Raw genomic sequence first — 19,641 nt, forward strand, 5'->3', positions numbered from 1 at the left:
CAGGCCGTTTTTGCCCAGTCTCTTTCTTATGGTGAGTCGTGAACACTGACCTTAATTGAGGCAAGTGAGGCCTGCAGTTCTTTAGATGTTGTCCTGGGGTCTTTTGTGGCCTCTCGGATGAGTTGTCTCTGCGCTCTTGGGGTAATTTTGGTCGGCCGGCCACTCCTGGGAAGGTTCACCACTGTTCCATGTTTTTGCCATTTGTGGATAATGGCTCTCACTGTGGTTCGCTGGAGTCCCAAAGCTTTAGAAATGGCTTTATAACCTTTACCAGACTGATAGATCTCAATTACTTTTGTTCTCATTTGTTCCTGAATTTCTTTGGATCTTGGCATGATGTTTAGCTTTTGAGGTGCTTTTGGTCTACTTCTGTGTGTCAGGTAGCTCCTATTTAAGTGATTTCTTGATTGAAACAGGTGTGGCAGTAATCAGGCCTGGGGGTGACTACAGAAATTGAACTCAGGTGTGATAAACCACAGTTAAGTTATTTTTTAACAAGGGGGGCAATCACTTTTTCACACAGGGCCATGTAGATTTGGAGTTTTTTTTCTCCCTTAATAACGTAAACCTTCATTTAAAAACTGCATTTTGTGTTCAATTATGTTATCTTTGACTAATAGTTAACGGTTTTTGATGATCAGAAACATTTAAGTGGGACAAACATGCAAAAGAATAAGAAATCAGGACAAATAGTTTTTCACACCACTGTATACAAGTGAGAAATCTCCATAAAACTATATATATTTGGTATTGGCACGGTTAGGAGACATGGGTCTTTCCAAATCAGTTGTAATTTCATGCATAAACTAATTTTTATTTCTGGTGCATGTGTTTATATTATGGAAAATATTATTTTTTTTAATTTTTTAGACATTTTTAGAATTGGAATTACACAAAAATTCTACCATATTTTAAAAGCTTAGGTTGTCCTGAAAAAAACAATATATAGTTTTCCTGGGTAAACTAAAAGTCCCCCCGAGGAAAGGCCCCTAAAGTGATACAGTGCAAAATGTTCAAAAACTGTCTGGCAGTAAAAGTTCTGCTTTGTCCAAAACGGCTGGCAGTGAAAGGGTTAAACAGCTCAATATACTACTTGTACTGTGTTTGGCATGAACCATGCCCTCATTGATGCTCATATTAAAACAATGACTGCTGGATGATAGACACCAGATTAGTTTGCAAAGATGTACCAAGATGATGTAGATTACAGATTTGTATGTTTTGGGAAGAACTATTTGCACAAAGGAATATTTCCTACCAAAAGGACAATGCAATTTATATTGTGACACATAATATATTCTCATTAAACTGTGCTATCAAAGTAGCTGGAACCTTCACCTCCCACTTCCAATTGTACCTTGGCAAGGAAGCCTAAAGATCTGTTCAGTTAAGATTCAGGATAAATGCATATTTGGTCTTTTAGTTTTTCCTAGAATTCTAACATGATGGTAATTGGGTTAGATCAGTGGCGATTGTGACTCTCCTGCTGCCTAACAGTATTGGCCTTATGCCACCCCCACCTAATTATCCACATTTACCTCCCTTGCACTCAAACCAGGAAGATGGAGGCAAGATGATTAGTGCAGAGAGTTAAATTACACTCTTTACACAATGCTGGTTGGGTGTATAATTCTTTGCTGCCCTAGATATTTATGGAACTATGGCTGATAAAAAACATGTTTTATATATCAGTAATTGATCTGTAAGCGGTTAAAGGGGGCCCAACCTAATGTTGGGTGTCAAAAGGGACCTTGGTGAAAACATCCAAAAAAGTTTTAATGAGATTGCACAACTGAAAATAAAAACTGGTATTGTGACCACAGAGACCTGTATTTTCTTGAAGCTGTTACTCTACTGTTCATAGAATATAACAAAAAGCAGGCGTTGGCAATTTCAGATTTTTTGATCACCATGATTGACTGGTATTTGTCTCTTACTTATTTACTGGTATTAAGAAAGTAAACTGAAAAAAAAAAACTACAATCAAAATCCAGCATAATTTTTTTTACCTAAGGTATGCATTCATAGCTATCTGTCTTTCTACCTGCCAGTCAGTCTATCAATCCATATATCTATCCCTACATATTCAGATTAAAAGAACAAAAAATATCTCATTAAAAAGAGCTTTTGGGAAGGCAGAGAGATCCACCAGGGACTGTTTTGATTCACATCAAAGATCTTACGTCCAACTGAGTGGCGGGCTCTGAGCAGCAGCCCAAGAGAGAAGGTTCTGCTTACATCCCTAGCGAAAGGATCACATTAATTACAGAGAAGAATGTGTATAGCTTCAGAGTTCAGTGTGGTGCCAGCTTAGGCTTGCCTCTTGTAGGCTGAAAAAAAAAGAGTTCAAACAGCTTATAGCAGCTGCTGGAAGCAAAACGCTCCTGTTATTTGGATGCAGTCAGCTGAGTTGGACCAGTAATTTATAGGAGTACACTTACCTGAACATTACTTTACTTTGTGCACTGGCTAGTACTACTTATGATAACAGCCCTATGCCAAGCACAGTTTATAACCCAGCATGTATATTAAGCTGCCCAGGTTATAAGTACCTGAAAAAATATGTGATTACCAGTCACACAAAATATATGAGCATTTCACTCATGTTAATCAATAATAAAGAGCTACATTGTGCTGTGACAGATGGTTGCTAGTTGGGAAACATTGTATTAATGGCACAGGGTAGAGTCAGGATTAAAATGGAAAAGGATGCCTACCTCCACACAGAAACGTTCTTCCATCATTGATGGTTAGACAGCCTATTTACAGTGATATGGATAAAATTGGGTAAAATAATGATTTTAGTTAGTTACATAGATCATCAAGTTCAACCCTTCCAAGTGAACCCCGATGCACACACAAAGACTCATACTGACCTATCTATATAGTCACATACATAAATTATATATACCAACATCAATATTTATTCTTGACTTTAGTATCACAATAGCCTTGGATATTATGCTTGTTCAAGAAATCATCCAGGCCCCTCTTAAAGGCATTAACAGAATCTGCCATTACAACATCAATAGGAAGTGCAATCCACAACCTCACTGCCCTCACCATGAAAAACCACCTACGCTGCTTCAAATGAAAGTTCCGTTTTTTTAATCTAAGGGGTGACCTCTGGTGCACTGATTGTTTTTATGGGAAAAAAAGAACATCCCCCATCTGCCTATAATCCCCTCTAATGTACTTGTACAGAGTAATCATGTCCCCTCGCAAGCGCCTCTTTTCCAGAAAAAAACAACCCCAACCTCGACAGTCTAACCTCATAACTTAAATCTTCCATCCCCTTTACCAGTTTAGTTGAATGTCTCTGCACTCTCTCCAGCTCATTAATATCCTTCTTAAGGACTGGAGCCCAAAACTGCACTGCATACTCAAGGTGAGGCCTTACCAGGGACCTATAAAGAGGCAAAAATATGTTTTTATCCCTTGAATCAATGCCCTTTCCTATGCAAGACAGCACTTTATTTACTTTAGTACCCACGGAATGCTACTGGTTGAATTTAGACAATTTGTTATCTACAAAAATTCCCAGATCCTTCTCCATTAAGGATACCCCCAACTGAAGTTTATATTAGTTTTACCAAAGTGTATAACTTTGCACTTTTCAACAGTGAACCTCATTTTCAATTTGCTGCCCAGTTTTCCAATTTTAGCAAATCGCACTGCAGCATCCTGCATGGAACTTTACACAATTTAGTATTATCTGCAAAAATAGAAACCATACTTTTAATTCCCACCTCCACGTCATTAATAAACATGTTAAAAAGCAAAGGACCAAGGACTGACCCCTGCGGTACTCCACTAACGACATTGGTCCAATTAGAAAATGTTCCATTTACCACCACTCTTTGTAATCTATCCTTTAGCCAGTTATCTATCCAACTACAAATAGTATGTTCCAGGCCAATATCCCTTAATTTTATCATTAACTTTCTGTGTGGTACTGTATCAAATTCTTGCAAAGTCCAAGTACATCACATTCCAGAGCTGAGGTTCCTGCTCACCTCCTCATAAAAGTCAATTAAAAGATCTGTTACGCATAAAACCATGCTGGTATTATGGGACAGTGCAACTGAGGATTAGCATTTGTTGGTGGATCATACACAGTAGGAAGTACATCATGTCTGTCAGGGCAGAGCAGGGCCCACAAGCACGACTTATGTGTCAACTGTTCTACACTATGGATCACAGAGAACATAAAACCGCAGGCAAAAGTGTCAGAACTAGGGATAATAAACATTGATTAAAAAGATTACAATTGCAGCAAGAGTTAATCCTATGTCAAGAATGTGAGCAATGTGAGACCTCCAAAAATACAGTCTTATTTAACACAGAGATTTTGACAATTCAAACAATTATAAAGAACTGAAAAGTTGGGGGGAATAGGATATATTATAACATACTAAAAGTTAACTTACGGGTAAACTACCTCTTTAATAGTCAGCCTCATCATTATGTAAATGCATGTGTAAATGATCCCTTTACTATCAAAAGTAACATGATGTCATTACTGTAACCCTGACTTATAATTATATTATATTGCAGTATGTCAGTGCCATTAAAGCAGTATAATTCACATGCCACACTTACATGCATCTTTTGAATTTTATTTACCATCACAACCTGCCTGGTACAGTCCCAATTGATGCATAGTGTCAGGATGTCAGATAGTAGCTGGGCATGGCATAAAATCCACTGATTTGTAATTGTAATGTATGTATGTAACTGTACCAGCAATATCATATACCACATTACAATATAATATAATATTAACCTACAGTATTGTGTCTAAAGTGAATACTCCTGGCAAGCAATATGGCAACAAATGCATAGAATGATACCCACCCCAAAAGACTAGCCCCCATATGTAATAAAATGCACTATGGAACAGTAACCCATAGCAACCAATAAGATGTTTGTTTTTAAACAGGTGACCAGTAATTTCTGCTTATTGGTTGCTATGGGTTACTGCTGCTGGGCAAACTTAGTGCTTTTAATACATAACCCTACATAATACATAACTATATTTTCTCCAGCGTTCTCGAGCATCACTAGGTACACTTGCATACACTTCCATAGAAGATGCAGGATGGACGCAATGGCATAAAAATGAAATAGCATGTTCTTCATGTTATTATTATTATTGTTTTTGCCTTCTTGTTTAGATTCCCTAAGCTCTAATTTAGGTACTATTTATCTGGTGGTATTAGTCACTCCAGTAACCATGAATCTATACTGGAATTCAGATTTGCCCCCTGATTTTTAATTGTTTGAAATTGTTCCTTATATCTGTGATAAGTACGTACTGCATGGTGCAAAAGGTAAATTAATCAGGTTTGAATATAAGTAGCATTTCTATTTTTTTAAACATACCTTGGGTCATAGATTAGTGACCATTGCAAGGCAGGATTGCTTAATTATGTACAATAAATGATACCAATGCACAATAATAAGGCTTAGCTATATAAAAGACTCAAATTTTTGTCTATGTTTCTTACATACTTTGGAAAAGTACTAATGGCTAAGGTGTAAAAGTTAACCTGTTTTAAAAAACTATTTTAATTTGAGAAAATTTTAAAAACTCTGAGGGAACTTGGTTAAATCGCTCATGGTCAGATATAAATTCTGATTGTAATTGTTCAGATTATTTCTGCATTCATATGGTCATTGGCCAAACAGATTAATAAAATGCTCATCTGTCTAATTGTTTAGGCAACATAATGCCTTTCTGTAGGGGAAGATTAGCCATGTGGAGCTAGTTGCAAGTGACTTATTTTAAAGTGATTTATTTAAAAAAAAACCCAAACCCCAGCTTCAAAAAGGCATGAATAGATAATACCCCTCACCATTCCCCTTCTACTTAGTTAGAGGGGCCCAGCCCTGAGGGGGGCCCCAATTATTGGTACCACTGGTTACCTGGGCCCTGTGGAATGTGGACACTGCCAATAATTAAAATGTGCCCCCCCAAAAAAATGACCCATGCACAAACAGCCATGCCCTTTATCCACCATGGCCACCCCGAATTATGCCACACTCTGTCCCGCTTCAGCACTAGCCACACCCCATTTGTGGCCTGCACAACACACTTTTCTATCTTGGGGCCCCCCTCTGCATCAGGATCCCTGATTGCAGTACCCTAATGATGTTAGCCCTGCATAATACAAATGATCTGTAAACCAGCATGGGGAAGTGGTTTTCTTGACAGTCATACAATTTTGTTGTATTTTCTTACTTTCCCATGATGCAACAGGAAGATAATGTATTTATTCTTTTATGTGCATCATTTTCTCGCTTCAATTTAAGTTTTGCTGGCATGAAAACGTAATTACAAAACAATTAGTCTGAGCAACAAGTCTGACCATGCCTGGGCCTCCCTTCAACTGCAGGGTCTACTTCATTTGTAGATATGCTCTTGAGTGCAGATCAGAGAAACCCCCTATATTTTTTGTGTTAAGTTGCTCAGATGTGTATTTATATATTAATTAAAATAATATTTACATTTTTTGGGTTTATGTTATTGACCTTTTGAAAGTTTTCACCACCACCAAAGCCCAGCAATAATGTGTGACTGCTGTTAAGTTCCCTTGCTGTATTGCAATGGAATATTTAGCTGGAGGGACCTTAGAAGACTCTTTGGAAATAAAGAAAATTTGGATATCAGCACCATAAAGTGAGCCCTAGGCAAAAGGCAGCAGATATACTAATTATGTAATGTAATACTTTATAATATACAGGGCCCAGCTATTGCTTTACTCAAGCTAACTTGGCTTTATGGGAAAAAAGGACAAGGGACCTGGGAAAGGAGTGAGAGGATCTTAAAGACAGATCTTGCAATAGTCTATACTGGAGTCTTAGGTTCATAAATACATTTTAAGTTGTTTTTGTGGCACCAAAAAGTAACAGGGTCTATAGCTAAATGACTTGGGACCTGCAGCTAGCCCTCTGGTAACATGCATATGGCACTATAACAAAGAACTGTTAATCTGAGAAAAACAATATGCTGGAATGCTATGTAGAGCATGGGGCACTGATGAAATTCCACTCTTGGCTGCTCTGGGAATTGCTGGCTTTAGAGGTGTATATAGTACATTATTTTAGTCTGATAGTCTTTTCTGATTTATTAGGTTCCTGGCTGCTGAAATTAGCTGTGAACTTCTTTTATTCCATGGGATTTATCCATCGGTAAGAAGCATTGTTCCCATATTGTCAGTGTTGTGTCTGTTAATAAGGTTCAGCCAGGGACAAACACGCTGGTAGCATTCTTCCCTATATCCCATGCTCCCCAATTAGAGATTTATTTCACTGTATAAAAATATTCATTAAATGTAGGCTAGGAGTCATATAAGGGCAAAACATTAAACAATCCGAATGAATTTTTACAGAGACCTAAAACCAGCAAGTCTTCTACTAGACAGTGCAGGCCGTGCCAAGATAGATTTTGTCCTGGCTGTAGTGACTCATGGTGGAACAGCTAAAAACTGCGGTGGAACCCATGGGTACACTACTCATCTTTTTTCTTATGTAGAATTCCAAGAGCTGTTATTGAAATTAATATTTTTTCCCATTAAAGTGCTTTTTATTCCTCTTTTTAAAAAAAACTCCCTGAACATTTATTAATCTCCTGTTCAAGTACACACTATGTTATTATATTTATTAACCTTTTATACCCTGCTGGTACTCATACACCATTATCCTCACTGGTTACAGATAAGCCCTTTGCCTTGTCCCTGATCCCATCTGTGTATCCTTTTCCCTAATCAACTCTGCTAAAAAATCTTATGCCATTGGTGCTTTTTTGGATGCAGACAGTAAGTAATATAATGATTTAGCTCATTACTTCTCACTTGGGGTCACATTTTTCCAGGTGACTACAGGTCAGGGAGCCAACTATGCATGCCAGACCTCAAGATGTATGAAGACCCTAAAGTCAGGGACATCATATTAAAGGTAGTTATAAATGTAGAATTCTAAGTTCCAGGTGCTATTCTAATATATAACTCGTGTTACACTATATAGTGCTACTAATTATGTTATGATTTACATAAAATTGCCAGACCTAGTGGGTCCCTGACAATTTAATTTTGGTGACTGAGGGCACAGGAAGGTTAAGTTACTGACCCAAGGTCAATAATCCACTGAGGCATTACTGAATGTTCTGTTCTAAAAACACCAAGCGTATGCTTAAGTAAACTGCATTTGTAATCTGTACAGGCTGTGCATGACTGAAATTTTATAAAATTCTCCAAATAATAATTATTTATCATTCTTTCTTTATGTAGCTATTGTGCCCAAATCCTGTTTGTTTACAAATTATGGACCAGTCACCTAGGATGTGCTGGAAGGACCTGGGATCTTTCTATTCTTTACACTAGTAAGTAACTAATTTGAACCATGTTTTCCAATGTTTTTGATCAAATCTACTTTCTTTTGTCAAAATCCATGAGATATGAGGAGCTGTTTGCATCCACTGAAGGAGAGTATGAGGCTATTGTTTCTATTGTGCAGGAATGATTATTATCAATGTGCTGAGTCTGGAAAGATTTCCACATTATCTGAATGTACTTCCGAAATAACGATTCAGTGGAAACAGTTTCAAAATTACTTAACATGCAGGGAGTCCCACTTGCAAGTTCAGAAGGGTTAATAAGGAAGGCCGGGGGATACAAGTAAGTACTAAGTAAGGACTAAGTAAGGATTTATAATTGGTTTGTAGCAAATTTGGCAAGATCAGTTGCACTCCTATTCTATTATATAATAATAATATATTGGAATGCTCTGACAACCCCCTTTTTTGTGTAATTTTGGCAAATACTTGAAGCTATGCATGGAGGATGGGTGTTATATAAATATAAAATGCCATAGGATAAGGAATGGTATTTCTTTTCACAGCTCCCTGTAACTGAGGGATCATCATTGTAAAACCAATGGATTGCCTGGCACTATCCTACAGGAAGAAGATAATGAATCCAGAGCCAACACCAGTTCTACTCTGCAAGGTGATCTTCTGTCTCCACTGGCCTAACTTGGCTGAATTAGCAATATAAATTTCCAATATACTTTTATTCCAAATGTTCAGTGGCTTTAACGTTATTTGTAAATGTAATTGCAACTTAAAATATTACTGACCTGCACTGCTGGTTCTGTCTATTTAACGAATATAGCAAAAGTTACACATGCATTCTTCTTCACAGGTCTGATAATCAGTTAGCTTCTGTCTCATTGTTTTAAAAGTCAAAAAGGAATAGAGAAATACTGCTTTCAATAACACTTACATTTACAACTAGCTTTTAAACCATAGGAAATGTGTAACAAATGTTTATTGGAGCATTACATAGCATTATAACTTTCATTAGGCAAAAAGGAAATTTTTGACCTACATCCCTTTTGGCCAACAAAAGCATGCCTCTCTAGTTATCCTAGGGTTAACAGTTTTTGCTTAAGCAGGATAGAAAATAGATTCTTTTCTTGAAAAAAGATGTAAAGGATTAAATAAACTGAAATGGACCTAGACTGTATCTAGTAGTAAAGGTTGAAGATTTCAGCCACAGATCATTCCTTTATTATCATTTTCCAGTGACTGCCATTCCTTCTCCCTGTGCTGTTCTAGGGATAGTTTAGGGGAAGCAAGGCACCTAATTGGCTAAAATTACTTTTTAGGTCTGAAATGTAGGCGATAACTTCTTATATAATCTGCAGTGAGATCTACAATGGAACCACCCAGCTAGGGGTGAATATCCCCTCCAAGTAGGGTGACATTTTGTGCCAGTTTATAAATGTGCGCATTTGTTTTTGTTTGTGTTTATGGATATCTATATAATCTACGCTGATAAATGTAAATAAACTACAGTTTCCTCTGTGGGCTAATGGGACTGGTTCTTGAAAAGTCCTCTATCTGTCCTAGCACAATATTTATTATAGCGTCTGTTGCTTTAGCAGCTATAAATCCCCAGGTCAGACGGCCGAGGTGCGCATTCATTATTTAGCTCCTTCTCATTCCCAGGATACGTCTGCGCTAAGCAGGACCCCGAGCCAGAAATAGTATGAAGCCGGCTCATCATTTACTTAAGCGCTGGCCCCCGATGTACCTTCCCAGGGAATATCTAATTTATTATGCACTGTCATTAGCTAAAGCAGCAAGAGGGGCCTTCATTATGAGCCGGAGTTAAGGTCTTGTTGTGGTTGCCTCATCAGCATCAGTGAGCTGCGTCCCTGTGAGGTTTGATACAATTTAATTAACCTAATTAAAAGCTCTGATTGCAGAGATGATTGGGGTAGCGCCAGCAGCGGATGCATATTTATAACGAGCTGGAAGGCGTGGGATGACGGCCAAATGATATGCAGCGGAGAAAACAGTCTTGGAGTGCGACATTCGAAGACTAACATTTATTTTGGGTTAACAAAGGGGGTTCGTCATCAGAGAAACAAAAGCTTCTGCATTTAACAGACACATTTACCTTGTGAATTTTAACACAGTCCGAAGAAGACGCCTGCTGTATAGAACACCAGACTAGTCTCTAAATATGGAAATATGGAAAATAGCAGGCTCATGGGGAATGTGAGAGAGAACATACTTACAGTTGTTGTAGAAACATGGACAGATTACCTTAATGGGCTGAGGGGAGAGTACATTTATTGGACAATGGATTATACAAAAAAAGATATCTCGATCAGCATTCGCAACATCCATCTGTGTACTGTATATGCACAAATAAAAAGATATATTTTCTTTTGGTAGATAATTAAAGCAAAGAACCATTGGGATGTTCCCTACATGACTAATGCCAGATATTGCAGCTTGCTGCATTTAGCACAGTGAGGCAGGTATATAATTAGGTATTAACAATGTATGCATGCCTGCATATAGTTACACATGCATATTCAGTACTTTGCTGATTACATGGAAAATTTGCATAGCTCTCTTTCAGACTGGGGCTGTCTAGCACATAATGCATACGGGGTAAGAAGGAGACAGATCTTCCTTAGTGTGCAGCATATGGAATGGTATCTCTCCAAATTTGTTTGGGAGCAGAGTGTCCTTTTAAAATGCATACTGCCTCCAAAAGGCACTGTAGGATCATGGTACCCGGAGAAGTTAGTTGGGCTACCCTATGTGCCCATTTTAAAGGGCGTCCTTGCTATTTTTCATTTTCAACATACTTTTCTATTTTGTTTGCTAAACATGCCCCATTAAAATGATTGATTATGGAAACCCAGTATACCTTTTTGCCAAGGGTTGGAGAAATGAAAAAACCCTCTCATCACTTTCTTTACAATGGAAAGTGTTCATAAAACTGGGGCACGCAGAAGATAAAACAATAGAGGCTAAAATCATATTTTCAATAATAAAAGTGACCCTCCCCCAATATTTCATTGGATATTCATTAAAATGTAATACAGACATAGAGGATTAAATGTGTAACTGGTCACTCAATCCACCATTAATCATAAATATAATAAAGATACTGCTGCCATCTGCCCCTTCAAATAGTTAGTGATATCCAAAGTAAAAACTGCCCCACCTTTTCTGCCTTGTTAAAGGTAGTTTCCATGATTACTCCTCATTGGTTAGATTAATGTTATCATTCAAACTAATGTTAATCTTGTTGAAAATGCTCTTTCAACACTTGCCCATTTTGGATTCATTACAGGTATGACATCTATTATTTGCAAAACATTATCCAGAAACAAAATACAGGAATTACATTTTCCCCAGAAACCCAAGATTCCAAGCATTTCCATATATAATAGATTCCATACCTTTAGGGTGAAAACACACAGAGCTACTGGTAGCAGCTACTTTTTCATGGCTACTAAACTCCATAAAATACCCTGCCATTGACAATACTGAGAATTGCCTCTGTTAAAACACATGTAGAGAGCTTTGTCTATTTTAGTAGCTGTGACAATTAGCTGCTACTAGTAGCTCTATGTGTCTTCACCCTTAGCACAACAGGGATTTTATGCATTGCTGCTCTTCACTGATAAAACAAATGTATTTGCCTCCGAAAAACTATTATGTTTGCTGTGTAGCCATGAGGGCAGCCAGTGCAAGGCAACAGTACAATATATTTACATTACTTTGATAAACTTTTATTTATTGGTGTTACTGTTCCTTTAATTCAGCCTGCACTTCTCTTGCCCTGCGTTTCGCATTGGTCGTACGAACATATTGTGGTACGATCCGGAAGTTCCCAAATTTTCGTATCCGAACGATCGTAAACGGCACAAAAAACTTTCTGACTTTGATCCTTCAGGGCATGATCACGAATTCAGAAACTTTCGTACTCGTTGCAACAAATATGATTTTGTTGCACAAATTGTCGCAAAGTACGAAAAAGTTGTGGAAATTAACGAAAAAATCGCAGAAAATACGCATAGTTCTAAAACTTAGAAAAATACTAATTTTTCCCATTTGGACCCAATCATACTTTGATAAATGTGCCCCTTATTCTCAAAAGATGATAATTATATTAGTCACTGGCACTTTGGTGGATAAGCTTGCTGTAGATAAATATGCATTAAATGAGAGACAACAGTAGAACACACAATGTAATTCCAGGCCATGCCAAAAACCGATGAGTCAATTTATCGTAGGTGGAGAGGAAATTAGTGGGAACAATGAACTATACATATACAGTAATCAGAAGGAGGATTGGCCTTTATAAGACTGGAAACAGAGTAAAACTGAAGATATTGGGGAAAAAGCAGTAAAATAAATGGATAACAGTAGAGACCAATGGTGTACTAGGTCTGTCTCAAATAATTCATATAACACTGATGAAACGCTAGTGAAGCTACAATTTCCTTATATTTATTGTTGCACTTCTAACTCCCACACCCAAAATTAGCTGTTATCAAAATAACAATGTATTGGAAAATAACGTTAAAAAGAAAGAAGAACTGCTATGGTGGGAAAGTAGAGTTTAAAAGCTGATTTCATCATCCCAGCTCTCTTCCTACACCACATGTTCACCTGAAACTCTCTGTGAGAGAGAGAAACAGAGGAAAGTCTCCCCAACCTGAGTTGCAAGGTGATAACTCTGAGATGCTACCAGGAGGCAGGAGGCAGCCTGTCTTATTAATTCCTGTGATAAGCTGTGTCCCTGTGTCTCTTGTTGTAGAGCCTTATTGGCTTTCTCTTCCATAAGGTTGTTGAAAGTATTTTACTTTTCATTTCTGTGGTCTGTTGTGTTTTAAAAGTGTTTCTTTATGGTTAAGGTAAACTGGTATGCAAGTTATTTCTCCAGATATACCTTGCAAATGCTGTGAGGCCATTTTGCAGTAGTGAAGTGTTTCATAGTGGAACAAGAAAACAACAATTTAAAGGGGTTGTTCACTTTTAGTACGAAATAGACATTCTGAGACAATTTGCAGTTGGGTTTCATTGTTTATTTTTTGTGGTTTTTCAATTATTTAGCTGTTTGTTCCATAGCTCTTCAGTTTGGAATTTCAGCACCTATTTGGTTGCTAGGGACTTGTTTACCTTAACAGCAAGGCAGTGGTTTAAATGAGACACTGAAATAGGAATAGGTGAGGTACTGAATAGAAAGCAATAAAAAGTAACAATAATAGCCTAACAGATCAATAGTTTTTGGCTGCTGGGGTCAGTGACTCCTATTTGAAAGCTATAAAGATGTAGGAGAGAAAGGCAAATAATTAAAAATCACAAATAAATATGGACTATATGGAATATTACATTCTATAACATACTAAAAGTAAAGTTAAATGTGAACCCCTTTAATCAGTAGGCATTAACCAAGCTGAACACATTTGTAATCTTTGTTGCCGCGGGTGACTAATCTCCCCGCAATGCCATCCCACTGGTAAATCGCAGGTGGGATGGCATACGTGTTCAGGGCCGCCATCAGAAATCACGGGGCCCCTCACAACAACATTTTTTGGGCCCCCCCCCTTTTTCCCACCCCCCAATAGCCGCTCCCCCAGTGACCCCTCCCATCAGTTTCCAAGCAGCCTATGCAATAAAATGTCTCTTTAACAAATGGCACACACTACACAGAACACAAATGAGTTTTATATCTGTTAAATCACATTTATTACTATTATTGATACAGCACAGGCACTTAGAGGAAATGCTTTCTCCTGATTCCCCCCCCCCCATGGTCCACCTGCTTTCTCCGGCTCCCCCCCCCAGCGTGCTCTAACTCCCCCCCCAGCATCCACCTACTTTCTTCTGATCCCCCCCAGAATCCACCTGCTTCCTCCGGCTCCCCCTTAGCATGCTCTGACTCCCCACCATCGTCCAACTCCCCCCGCGTCCAACTGCATCCACCAACTCCCCCCGCGTCCAACTGCATCCACCAACACCCCCCATCCAACTGCATCCACCAACTCCCCCCATGTCCAACTGCATCCACCAACTCCCCCCATGTCCAACTGCATCCACCAACTCCCCCCATGTCCAACTGCATCCACCAACTCTCCCCATGTCCAACTTCATCCACCAACTCTCCCATGTGCAACTGCATCCACCAACTCCCCCCAGCGTCCAACTTCATCCACCAACTCTCCCCATGTCCAACTGCATCAACCAACACCCCCCCTCGTCCAACTTCATCCACCAACTCCCCCCATGTCCAACTGCATCTACCAACACCCCCCCCATGTCCAACTGCATCTATCAACACCGCCCCCCCCCCCCGTCCAACTGCATCCACCTGCTTCCAGCCCCTGCGTGCACCAACTTCTTCCTGCTCCCTCGCTCCGGCTCCGGCTTCCCGATGCGTCCATCACACTCCAGGCCCCGCCGCAATCTCCTCCTCACCGCCACTGTAGCCTCACTTTTATAAGGTCGCGCCCCGTGCGTACTGGCGTCACGTACACACGGGGCGCGACCAATCAAATTACCCGCTGACCACCAATGTACCAATGATAGGGCCCGTAACTTAATACTGTATCACGGCCGGGCCCCCTTTAAAGCGAGAAGTGTCCGGGCCCGGGACAACAGTCCCCCCTGTGCCCCCCTGATGGCGGCCCTGTACGTGTTGCTTCGTTTTCCCAGATTTGCCCCGAAGTTTCCTTGAGAGGTGACTTCGGGAAAACGAAGCGATGTGTATGCCATCTCACCGGCGATTTACATTCTTGCCGGTGGGATGGCATATTAGTCGCCTGCGGTAACGATGATTTGTCTCGGGGCAACTAATCTCCCCGTGTGCCACTGCCCAAAGGGTGAAGACACACAGAGCTACTAACAGAAGCTACTTGTCATGGCTACTAGATGCCATAAAATATCCTGCCATAGACAATACTGAGAAAAACTGCTAAAACACACGTAGAGACAATTATCAGTAAATGATCAGCATTGTCTATTTTAGTAGCTATGACAAGTAGCTGCTACTAGTAGCTCCATGAGTGGTGGTGTGGCCTTCAACACTACTGTCAGAGCACTGTGCTAGTTTAAAAATTACACTCCATCCTTGCAGACCCCAGCACAGTGACCTGATATGAGTGGGATGGAGGTGCTGGCATAGAAGTTCATTTTAAACATTTAAATTGCAAAATTTAGGGAACTATAAAGCTTTATTAAGGGACAGATTTATCAAAATGTGAGTTTAGAGCTTATTACATAAAAACTCACCAACATTTTTTGATTAAAACCCAAGATTTAGGGGGTAGATTAAAGCTCATATATTTTCAAAGTAGTATTGTAGTTCATTGTGTTTCTCCTTCTAGATAATAAACATGTTGCTGATGACCATGTAAAGATGTTTCCTCAGAATGACGAACTTGGTCCATATAGAAAAAAATCCATCCAAGTAACTGCAGAAAAAAAAAAAAATAAGACCTACTGATGTTTTACTTGACAGAGAAATAACATGGCTGTACATTTAGACCTACAAATCTGCTGCAGGCAAAGAGACCAGTGCAATTCACTTTCTCTCCCTTGGTCTTTAACAAAGGTTTCACTAATAAATCTATCGTCTTAACGGCACATTAGTGAGATTATCTGCAACATTCTGCCAGCTTTGGTGAACAGCAGATGGGAGGAGGTGTGGGCCAGAGGTGAAAGTGTTTGTGCAAATTTAAACTTCCCGTGGACTTCTCTGGTGAACTGTGATCTAGGTCTTTAGCAATGGATGTTAATGTTGTTGAGATAATGAGGGGTGACAGTACTTGCAAGCATGTGCTTTGAAAGGGATTGTAAGCATGTTTTTTGAAAGGGACAGCTGCTTTTACATTACTCTCTGCACCGAAACTTTAACAGCAATTTTTTTTCCAGATCAATTAATTTTCAGGAACAGGTGATTATTTATATAAATAAATATATATATATATATATACATATATATATATATATATTTTTTTTTTTGTTCTCTACAAAAAGCAATATACTTTCATATAGGTTATAGATGCCCAAAGATGATTATTGATATATAATACATGAACAATAAAACTGCTTTTTATATTACATTCTGCACAATTAAAACGTTACAATACTTTAGGGCTTAAACATTCACTAATCTGTTAAAAGAAATAAGAATCCTTTTCAGAACATAATAAAAGCATATCACAAGTCACCTTGAGGTTTCATGACCTACGCAGGCTTCTCTGTTATCCATATAATGATTCCATGAATGCAAAGTATATCCTGTGCATTATATCTGGGCATTGTAAGTGTTACACATGTATTATGCAGCACTATAAAGCTCAATGTGGGAAAGGCTGCAAAGGTAAATAAAAGGTACAAACAACCATGGTTTTTAAACTTTGCACCATGCCCCTGCTTAGCTCCCATAGATACAGGTCTTTGCGCACCAGAATGAGGAGTGTTGTATTTATAAGGGACTATCATTAAATGTATTATACCTCAAATATGTACTATACTGCAAATACATCATCTTCAAAATGCTTTTCTTGGTTTTGTGTTGAATTTTGTCTGTGGTTCCAGTAATATGAAGAAAGAAGCATGTCCTACTTGTACAGAACTCAAATATCCAATCTGCTTTGATAACCAAAATATGGCCTGTGTCTGTCCGCTTTTGGTCTCAGATGCTAGCAGATACTGATGCCTTGTTTGCTTGGTTATTATGAGTGCCTCTGTGAAATATAAATAATCATTTCTCTCACCCCCACAGTGTGCAAGCTTCCAGGCTGCTGAACATTCCCTGCAGGCTGAAGAAGGAGGTGTTGAAGTTACCTGCATTCTCGCTTTCTTCTATCTAACAGGCGAGAAAGCTGGAAATAGCAGAGGCTTTAAGCTTGAGGCTTAGCTTGTCTGGGGGAATTACAGAAATACATATATTTCTGACAATACTGTAAGCAAGACAGGACTTTAGCCCCCTTCCCTATTCTAAACTGCAGGGTATAAATTTAAACATGTTACATTTATACAGTCCATATTAGTCTAACCTAACCAGTTTTTAACATTTAAAATAGATAAATTACTAAATAAATAAAGGAGAACATTTTCCACAGGTGAGTTCTTAAGTTTGGGCCATAAAAAAAGATTGTCTATGCAAAGGCGGTAGTGGTGGGAGGTTATGGACAGATTTGACCATAATCTAGTTTTCTTATCTTTTAAATTGGAAATAGGCTAAAGCCTACAGATCCTAAAATATATTTTCTTAGATAATTTGTTTTATGATTCTCAGTGTACTGAACTTCTGTAAAAGAATGCTACCACCACTATGTGCAACACAGTCAGCTGGTTTAATCTTATCCCTCTCCCACTTTTAGGGAAGAGGTAGACGGGGAGGCAACTTCAAGGCAACTTTCGCGATTTCGTGAGATTTGTCGCGGACGAATACTCTCCCCGTCTATCACAGCCCTTAGGCTAATGTTCCATGGGGAGATTAGTTGCCCACAATAAGGGTGAAGACACACAGAGCTACTAGGTAGCAGCTACTTTGTCATAGCTACTAAACTCCAGAAAATACCCTGCCATAGACAATACTGAGAATTGCCTCTGCTATAACAAACGTAGAGAGAATTATCAGTAAATGATCAGCATTGTCTATTTTAGTAGCCACGACAAGTAGCTGCTACTAGTAGCTCTGTGTGTCTTCACCCTAAGGGCTCTGGCACACGAGGAGATTTGTCGCCGGCGATTTTTAAAAGAGCGATTTGGCGACAAGACGAGCCAATGCTAAATCAATGGAAATCGCCAGCATCAAAACATACGAGGCTACTTCAAATCGCCTGCTGTTTCAAATCGCACACAGACCCTTTTCTGAGCGACTTGAGTAAACATGAGGGGGAGTTAACTGTTGAGTGTACCATGGGTAGCAGATTGCCTGGAGCTCAACTCGCATGAAATCTCTTTGTGGGTATTGTCGTTGTGACTTGTCGCCAAAGCACCAGGGGGAAAAAACGCAGGCGACAAATCTCCCCATGTGCCAAAGCCCTAAATCTCTGCAGCCGAGGGCAACTAATCTCCCCAAAATACCTCTCCACTGGTAATAAAAGTAATTACCAGTGGAAAGGCATATGCATCTCTTTGTTTTTCTGATGTTGAATGAAGTTGCCTGCAGGAGGAAACTTTGCGTGACTATGGAAAAACATTTTCCATTTTCCTATCATGACCCTCAAATTTATCTGGATTTCCCTTTCTCATTCTCTTCCTCCAAAGCTTCTATGCCCTCTGTGTGGTTAAGGCTTATGCATGGTACAACATTGCTGCAAGCAGAACTAGAATATTATTTATAGGGGTGAAAGTGGGAAACCTGGTGAAAATTTTCACAGCCATGGATGGAGTTGCAGGTGTTTCATGATGGTGTACGAATGCATTGATAGGAACTTTTGCAGCGGGTGCAACTTAATGGGTCTTTTAATTCCTAGTAAATAACATAATAAAAATATATCTAAGCTCACATGCAATGTTAAGGTCCCTTATTGTCTTACACTGGCTATTGGTAACTACGTCTGTAGTGGACTGTAGTGTGACTCAGTAGTAAGCCCAAGATGCACTTACTTATTGAAAATTCCTTATTGAAATTCCTAAACCTGACTTTCCCTTCTCAACCTGTTAGTTATGGCTTCTAACAAGCCTGTTCTGAGATTCAAAATAGGCCCCAACATTTTAAGTTCACAGAGAACCAAACAGCCCCCCACCAGCTAACTAAATAGTGACTGTCTATGGCAGGGCCGCCATCAGAAATCACGGGGGCCCCTCACAACAAAATGTTCTGGGTCCCCCTCCTCCCACGCCCTGCCCCCAATGGCCCCTCCCATCAGTACAAAGGACACACAGACATTGGTAGCCAGGACCCCCTAAAACATTGGTAACCAGGGCCCCCCTAAAACACTGGTATCAAGGGCCCCCCTAAAACATTGTTAGCCAGGGCCCCCCTCCCAGGTCCTCCAGCTCCCCCCTCAGAGTCCTTCCCAGCATTCTACAGATCTCACCCCCCAGCTCCCACCAGAATCCTCCAGCTCCCCCCCAAAGTCCTTCCCAGCATCCTACAGCTCCCACCCCCCCAAGCATCCTCCGCTTCCATGTGGATTGGATGTACAATGCAAAAACATAGGGCAAATAGTTTTATGGAAAAACAATAAATAGTAGGCAAAGCAGTATTATGATAGATGTAAAAAAGGGTTTAATTTCTGGTGTCAGTATCTCTTTAACTCTTTAATGTAGCGAAAAGATAATTAATACACACCTGTAATGAAGTC

The sequence above is a fragment of the Xenopus tropicalis genome, chromosome 2, assembly GCF_000004195.4.
Source record: "Xenopus tropicalis strain Nigerian chromosome 2, UCB_Xtro_10.0, whole genome shotgun sequence".
NCBI lineage: Eukaryota > Metazoa > Chordata > Amphibia > Anura > Pipidae > Xenopus > Xenopus tropicalis.